This window comes from Syngnathus scovelli, unplaced genomic scaffold (genome assembly GCF_024217435.2).
Source record: "Syngnathus scovelli strain Florida unplaced genomic scaffold, RoL_Ssco_1.2 HiC_scaffold_186, whole genome shotgun sequence".
NCBI lineage: Eukaryota > Metazoa > Chordata > Actinopteri > Syngnathiformes > Syngnathidae > Syngnathus > Syngnathus scovelli.
The window spans coordinates 4,031-12,500 of NW_026061281.1; positions in this window are offsets into that span (position 1 = coordinate 4,031).

Consider the following 8,470-nt stretch of genomic DNA (forward strand, 5'->3'; position numbering starts at 1 on the left):
GAGGTACCAGGGGTAGGCTTTATGTACTTGGTCCCCCCACTTAGTGTACTCATCACTTTACCCCCCTTTCGCAAAATATAGTCGGCACGTATGTGCAGAACTGTTTATTTTCATTTTAAAAATTGTCTAAGTGCCAGCGGAAGCTGTCACACGAACTGTCCTAGCTACCACGGTGCCCATCCCGGGCAGTGACGGCAAAAGGCCGATGTGTGTTTATGGAAGTCTGAATAATTTCTAAGTGCCAACGGCTCAACCGCCGTAAAGTGTCCGCCTCGGCTGGTTCTCCCGGTCGGCCCGAACGAGCGAAAATTCGGCCTCTTCCCCTGGAGGTCCGGAACATTTTGGCGAATATTTTCAAAGTGCCAACGGCTGCTCCGCCGTAAAGTGTCCGCCTCGGCTGGTTCCCCCGGTCGGCCAGAACAAGTGAAAATTCGGCCTCTTCCCCTGGAGGTCCGGAACATTTTGGCGAATATTTTCAAAGTGCCAACGGCTGCTCCGCCGTAAAGTGTCCGCCTCGGCTGGTTCCCCCGGTCGGCCAGAACAAGTGAAAATTCGGCCTCTTCCCCTGGAGGTCGGAACATTTTGGCGAATATTTCCTAAGTGCCAACGGCTGCTCCGCCGTAAAGTGTCCGACTCGGCTGGTTCCCCGGTCGGCCAGAACAAGTGAAAAATCGGCCTCTTCCCTGGAAGTCCGGCCGAGTTAAGGCAAATATTTCCTAAGTGCCAACGGCTGCTCAGCCTTAAAGGGTCCGACTCGGCTGGTTCCCGATGTCGGCCAGAACAAGTGAAAATTCGGCCTCTTCCCCTGGAAGTCGGCCGAGTTAAGGCAAATATTTCCTAAGTGCCAACGGCTGCTCCGCCGTAAAGCGTCCGACTCGGCTGGTTCCCGATGTCGGCCAGAACAAGTGAAAATTCGGCCTCTTCCCTGGAGGTCCGTTCAAGATTAACGAATATTTCCTAAGTGCCAACGGCTGTTCCGCCGTAAAGAGTCCGACTCGGCTGGTTCCCGATGTCGGCCAGAACAAGTGAAAAATCGGCCTCTTCCCTGGAAGTCCGGCCGAGTTCGGCGAATATTTCCTAAGTGCCAACGGCTGTTCCGCCGTAAAGAGTCCGACTCGGCTGGTTCCCGATGTCGGCCAGAACAAGTGAAAATCCGGCCTCTTCCCCTGAAGTCCGGCCGAGTTAAGGCAAATATTTCCTAAGTGCCAACGGCTGTTCCGCCGTAAAGGTCCGACTCGGCTGGTTCCCGATGTCGGCCAGAACAAGTGAAAAATCGGCCTCTTCCCTGGAAGTCCGGCCGAGTTCGGCGAATATTTCCTAAGTGCCAACGGCTGTTCCGCCGTAAAGAGTCCGACTCGGCTGGTTCCCGATGTCGGCAGAACAAGTGAAAATCCGGCCTCTTCCCCTGGAAGTCCGGCCGAGTTAAGGCAAATATTTCCTAAGTGCCAACGGCTGTTCCGCCGTAAAGAGTCCGACTCGGCTGGTTCCCGATGTCGGCCAGAACAAGTGAAAAATCGGCCTCTTCCCCTGGAAGTCCGGCCGAGTTCGGCGAATATTCCTAAGTGCCAACGGCTGTTCCGCCGTAAAGAGTCCGACTCGGCTGGTTCCCGATGTCGGCCAGAACAAGTGAAAATCCGGCCTCTTCCCTGGAAGTCCGGCCGAGTTAAGGCAAATATTTCCTAAGTGCCAACGGCTGTTCCGCCGTAAAGGGTCCGACTCGGCTGGTTCCCGATGTCGGCCAGAACAAGTGAAAAATCGGCCTCTTCCCCTGGAAGTCCGGCCGAGTTCGGCGAATATTTCCTAAGTGCCAACGGCTGTTCCGCCGTAAAGAGTCCGACTCGGCTGGTTCCCGATGTCGGCCAGAACAAGTGAAAATCCGGCCTCTTCCCCTGGAAGTCCGGCCGAGTTAAGGCGAATATTTCCTAAGTGCCAACGGCTGTTCCGCCGTAAAGGGTCCGACTCGGCTGGTTCCCGATGTCGGCCAGAACAAGTGAAAAATCGGCCTCTTCCCCTGGAAGTCCGGCCGAGTTCGGCGAATATTTCCTAAGTGCCAACGGCTGTTCCGCCGTAAAGAGTCCGACTCGGCTGGTTCCCGATGTCGGCCAGAACAAGTGAAAATCCGGCCTCTTCCCTGGAAGTCCGGCCGAGTTAAGGCGAATATTTCCTAAGTGCCAACGGCTGTTCCGCCGTAAAGGGTCCGACTCGGCTGGTTCCGATGTCGGCCAGAACAAGTGAAAAATCGGCCTCTTCCCCTGGAAGTCCGGCCGAGTTCGGCGAATATTTCCTAAGTGCCAACGGCTGTTCCGCCGTAAAGAGTCCGACTCGGCTGGTTCCCGATGTCGGCCAGAACAAGTGAAAATCCGGCCTCTTCCCCTGGAAGTCCGGCCGAGTTAAGGCGAATATTTCCTAAGTGCCAACGGCTGCTCAGCCTTAAAGTGTCCGACTCGGCTGGTTCCCGATGTCGGCCCGAACGAGCGAAAATTCGGCCTCTTCCCCTGGAGGTCCGGAACATTTTGGCGAATATTTCCTAAGTGCCAACGGCTGCTCCGCCGTAAAGTGTCCGACTCGGCTGGTTCCCGATGTCGGCCAGAACAAGTGAAAATCCGGCCTCTTCCCCTGGAAGTCCGGCCAAGTTCGGCGAATATTTCCTAAGTGCCAACGGCTGCTCCGCCGTAAAGAGACCGACTCGGCTGGTTCCCGATGTCGGCCAGAACAAGTGAAAATTCGGCCTCTTCCCCTGGAGGTCAGTTGAAGTTTAACGAATATTTCCTAAGTGCCAACGGCTGCTCCGCCGTAAAGTGTCCGACTCGGCTGGTTCCCGATGTCGGCCAGAACAAGTGAATATTCGGCCTCTTCCCCTGGAGGTCCGGAACATTTTGGCAAATATTTCCTAAGTGCCAACGGCTGCTCCGCCGTAAAGAGTCCGACTCGGCTGGTTCCCGATGTCGGCCAGAACAAGTGAAAAATCGGCCTCTTCCCCTGGAAGTCCGGCCGAGTTCGGCGAATATTTCCTAAGTGCCAACGGCTGTTCCGCCGTAAAGAGTCCGACTCGGCTGGTTCCCGATGTCGGCCAGAACAAGTGAAAATTCGGCCTCTTCCCCTGGAGGTCCGTTCAAGATTAACGAATATTTTCTAAGTGCCAACGGCTGCTCCGCCGTAAAGCGTCCGACTCGGCTGGTTCCCGATGTCGGCCAGAACAAGTGAAAATTCGGCCTCTTCCCCTGGAAGTCCGGCCGAGTTAAGGCAAATATTTCCTAAGTGCCAACGGCTGCTCAGCCTTTAAGTGTCCGACTCGGCTGGTTCCCGATGTCGGCCAGAACAAGTGAAAATCCGGCCTCTTCCCCTGGAAGTCCGGCCGAGTTAAGGCAAATATTTCCTAAGTGCCAACGGCTGCTCAGCCGTAAAGGGTCCGACTTGGCTGGTTCCCGATGTCGGCCAGAACAAGTGAAAATTCGGCCTCTTCCCCTGGAGGTCAGTTGAAGTTTAACGAATATTTTCTAAGTGCCAACGGCTGCTCCGCCGTAAAGTGTCCGCCTCGGCCGGTTCACCCAGTCGGCCAGAACAAGTGAAAATTTGGCCTCTTCCCTGGAGGTCCGGAACATTTTGGCGAATATTTTCTAAGTGCCAACGGCTGCTCCGCCGTAAAGCGTCCGACTCGGCTGGTTCCCGATGTCGGCCAGAACAAGTGACAATTCGGCCTCTTCCCCTGGAGGTCCTTTCAAGTTTAACGAATATTTTCTAAGTGCCAACGGCTGCTCCGCCTTAAAGCGTCCGACTCGGCTGGTTCCCGATGTCGGCCAGAACAGGTGAAAATTCGGCCTCTTCCCCTGGAGGTCCGTTCAAGTTTGGCGAATATTTTCTAAGTGCCAACGGCTGCTCCGCCTTAAAGTGTCCGACTCGGCTGGTTCCCGATGTCGGGCAGAACAAGTGACAATTCGGCCTCTTCCCCTGGAAGTCCGGCCGAGTTTGGCGAATATTTTCTAAGTGCCAACGGCTGCTCCGCCGTAAAGAGTCCGACTCGGCTGGTTCCCGATGTCGGCCAGAAAAAGTGACAATTCGGCCTCTTCCCCTGGAGGTCCTTTGAAGTTTAGCGAATATTTTCTAAGTGCCAACGGCTCTTGCGCCGAAAAGCGTCCGCCTCGGCTGGTTCCCGCGGTCGGCCGTAATAGGCGAAAATTCGGCCTCTTCCCCTGGAGCGACCTCCAAATTTGGGCGAAATTTTTTCTAAGTGCCTAAAGGTACCAGGGGTTGGGGTACCAGGGGTGCATTACCAACTGGTCTTTTGTCAACCCATGTACTTTTTCTAGAGTACATGGGTTGGTCCCCCCACTTAGTGTACTCATCACTTTACCCCCCTTTCGCAAAATATAGTCAGAACGAGCATGGGGGACGCAATTGTTTTCCATGCAAATCAATTGGGCCTGGTCCGAGCGCTGGTAACGGCCGCCAGCAAGCGTCCCCTGCTCGGATAGCAGAACTGAAGAAGGCACGGCACTTCCAGAGAGAGAGAGAGAAAATTTTCTAAGTGCCACATTTCTCAAAATTTCAAAGTGCCACATCTCTCAAAAATTTCTAAGTGCCACATCTCTCAAAAAATTTCTAAGTGCCACATCTCTGAAAAATTTCTAAGTGCCACATCTCTGAAAAACTTTCTAAGTGCCACATCTCTGAAAAATTTTCTAAGTGCCACAGCACGGCTGTGAAATATTCAAAGTCCTACAGGCATTGGCAGAATCCGCGGACGGCCGTCTGCTCCCGGCGGCCGCCGCGAAGCTACTACCCCCTCCCGGGGACGGCTGTCTGCTCCCGGCAGCCGTCCTTACCCCCCTCCCCCGTTTGCACCGCCTGAAGTTAGACCCGCCTTGGTAGGGCCCCCACCGGCCCCGGCTCGCCGGCGTTGGGTGGACGGTTCCTGCCCACTTGCGGGTCCCGGTCGCTTGGCAACCGACCGGGGAGGACCAGCCGCCTCCTTAAACACAGGCTGGAAGGGAAATCCGATCAAGCTACGGAGGACCGGCCGCCTCCATAAACTCAGGCCGGAAGGGAAATCCAATCAAGCTACGGAGGACCGGCCGCCTCCATAAACACAGGCCGGAAGGGAAATCCAATCAAGCTACGGAGGACCGGCCGCCTCCATAAACTCAGGCCGGAAGGGAAATCCGATCAAGTTACGGAGGACCGGTCGCCTCCCTAAACACAGGCCGGGCAAAAATCCACGAATGGCCCGTCAAGGGTAGAAGGTCATCCAAGGAAGGAGGTACCGGCCGCCTCCTTAAACACAGGCCGGGCAAAAATCTGCGAATGGCCCGTCAAGGGTAGTAGGTCATCCAAGAAAGGGGGTACCGGCCGCCTCTATTAACAGGCCGGGCAAAAATCTGCGAATGGGCCCGTCAAGGGTAGTGGGTCATCCAAGGAAGGAGGTACCGGCCGCCTCCTTAAACACAGGCGGGCAAAAATCTGCGAATGGCCCGTCAAGGGTAGTAGGTCATCCAAGAAAGGGGGTACCGGCCGCCTCTATTAACAGGCCGGGCAAAAATCTGCGAATGGGCCCGTCAAGGGTAGTGGGTCATCCAAGGAAGGAGGTACCGGCCGCCTCCTTAAACACAGGCCGGGCAAAAATCTGCGAATGGCCCGTCAAGGGTAGTAGGTCATCCAGAAAGGGGGTACCGGCCGCCTCTATTAACAGGCCGGGCAAAAATCTGCGAATGGGCCCGTCAAGGGTAGTGGGTCATCCAAGGAAGGAGGTACCGGCCGCCTCCTTAAACACAGGCCGGGCAAAAATCTGCGAACGGTCCGTCAAGGATTCTGGCTCATCCAAGAAAGGGGGTACCGGCCGCCTTACTAACAGGCCGGAGTACAGGGGCGAAAGGCTGTCGATGGGGAAGGATCGGGGCCACGGCTAATCTAGCGATGCCCGCGTCGGGCGGTCACTCCGACGAATGAGCGGGGCCGAATCCGGCGCGAGGCGGCCTTCAGGCACGTGGTTCGAGACGACCTCACCCGGCTCTAGCCCGGAGGATCGGAGGCAACGGCCGTCTCCTTAAGCTAAGGCCGGACGAAAATCTGCGGATGCGGTCCATCCAAGGCAGACGGAGGTACCGGCCGCCTCGGTAAACAAAGCCCGGGCAAAAATCTGCGAATGGTCCGTCAAGGATTCTGGCTCATCCAAGGTGGGGGTACCGGCCGCCTCTATTAACAGGCCGGAGTACAGGGGGCGAAAGGCTGTCGATGGGGAAGGATCGGGGCCACGGCTAATCTAGCGATGCCCGCGTCGGGCGGTCACTCCGACGAATGAGCGGGGCCGAATCCGGCGTAGGCGGCCTTCAGGCACGTGGTTCGAGACGACCTCACCCGGCTCTAGCCCGGAGGATCGGAGGCAACGGCCGTCTCCTTAAGCTAAGGCCGGACGAAAATCTGCGGATGCGGTCCATCCAAGGCAGACGGAGGTACCGGCCGCCTCGGTAAATAAAGCCCGGGCAAAAATCTGCGAACGGCCCGTCAAGGGTTCTGTCTCATCCAAGAAAGGGGTACCGGCCGCCTCAGAGGCCGGAGCGAAGGGGGCGAAAGGCTGTCGATGGGGAAGGATCGGGGCCACGGCTAATCTAGCGATGCCCCGCGTCGGGCGGTCACTCCGACGAATGAGCGGGGCCGAATCCGGCGTAGGCGGCCTTCAGGCACGTGGTTCGAGACGACCTCACCCGGCTCTAGCCGGAGCGAATATCATCTCCAAGGTGTGGAGGCAACGGCCGTCTCCTTAAGCTAAGGCCGGACGAAAATCTGCGGATGCGGTCCATCCAAGGCAGACGGAGGTACCGGCCGCCTCGGTAAATAAAGCCCGGGCAAAAATCTGCGAACGGCCCGTCAAGGGTTCTGTCTCATCCAAGAAAGGGGTACCGGCCGCCTCAGAGGCCGGAGCGAAGGGGGCGAAAGGCTGTCGATGGGGAAGGGATCGGGGCCACGGCTAATCTAGCGATGCCCGCGTCGGGCGGTCACTCCGACGAATGAGCGGGGCCGAATCCGGCGTAGGCGGCCTTCAGGCACGTGGTTCGAGACGACCTCACCCGGCTCTAGCCCGGAGCGAATATCATCTCCAAGGTGTGGAGGCAACGGCCGTCTCCTTAAGCTAAGGCCGGACGAAAATCTGCGGATGCGGTCCATCCAAGGCAGACGGAGGTACCGGCCGCCTCGGTAAACAGAGGCCGGGCGAAAATCTGCGAATGGTCCGTTAAGGATTCTCTCTCATCCAAGGAAGGGGTACCGGCCGCCTCTATTAACAGGCCGGAGCACAGGGGGCGAAAGGCTGTCGATGGGGAAGGATCGGGGCCACGGCTAATCTAGCGATGCCCGCGTCGGGCGGTCACTCCGACGAATGAGCGGGGCCGAATCCGGCGCGAGGCGGCCTTCAGGCACGTGGTTCGAGACGACCTCACCCGGCTCTAGCCCGGAGCGAAAAAAACACTCTTATAACCTGACCGACATGCGCCCATGACCCGCCTTGGTAGGGCCCCCACCGGCCCCGGCTACCGCCGGCGTTGGGTGGACGGTTCCTCCCCACTTGCGGGTCGCACTCCAGCGCTACGGCCGCCGCGCGAGCGCGCGCCCCGCGCCGCCCGCGCAGGCCTAGCGCGAACCGTACGGCAGCGAAACCGAGACGCCCCGGCTCAACCTCACCCAGAGGCCATCCACGGAGGCCGAGCGCGCGATCCGACTTGCGGCACGCCACGTGGGCGTCCGCCGGCCGCGCCGGTCGACCGCGAAACCGATTTCTCAAAGACCACGCCCGAGTCCCAACCTCCGCACATATCCGCACACGCCTTCCCGACCACCGCGAAGCGGGAGGCGTCTATCGTGGCCGCCGGGGCGTATGACCCCTCCGCGTGAGGCGTGCGGGCTCGGGGGGGCCGCAACGACCGAGTCTGACTCGGACGGGGCGCAGCTTCCCTCCCGGTCGCAGCATCAGCGCCGAACGCGCGACGTCACCAGCCCCCCGGAACGGTTCGTCGGGAGCGCGGCAATGGCCCACATCTCACCTCGCCAGCCGGCCGCAGCGGGCCGCGCCGAACCGAGTCTGACTCGGGGTGCGCACAGTCCCGTCTGGGTCACGGAGGCGACGAGCTGTGACCGCCACCGTCGCCCCTTCGTCCTTCCGGATCCCCCCAGCGCCGGCAAAACTCCGCATCCTGGCCGCATCGCGTGACCGGGCGGGCCGCAACGACCGAGTCTGACTCGGACGGGGCGCAGCTTCCCGCCTCGGGCCATCGCAAAGCGTGCCTCGCGCGGGCAAAGTCGCCGGCGCAGCGCCGCGCCCCTCGACAAGAGCGAGCCTCAGCCGGGCCGCGACGACCGAGTCTGACTCGGACGGAGCGCAGCTTCCCGCCTGGGTTACCGCTAGTCGCCGGGCCGACGGCGCCCATCCCCGGACCCCGCCGTTCCCTCGCGGTTTATCCTAAGCCGCCTGCCTTAGCCCAAC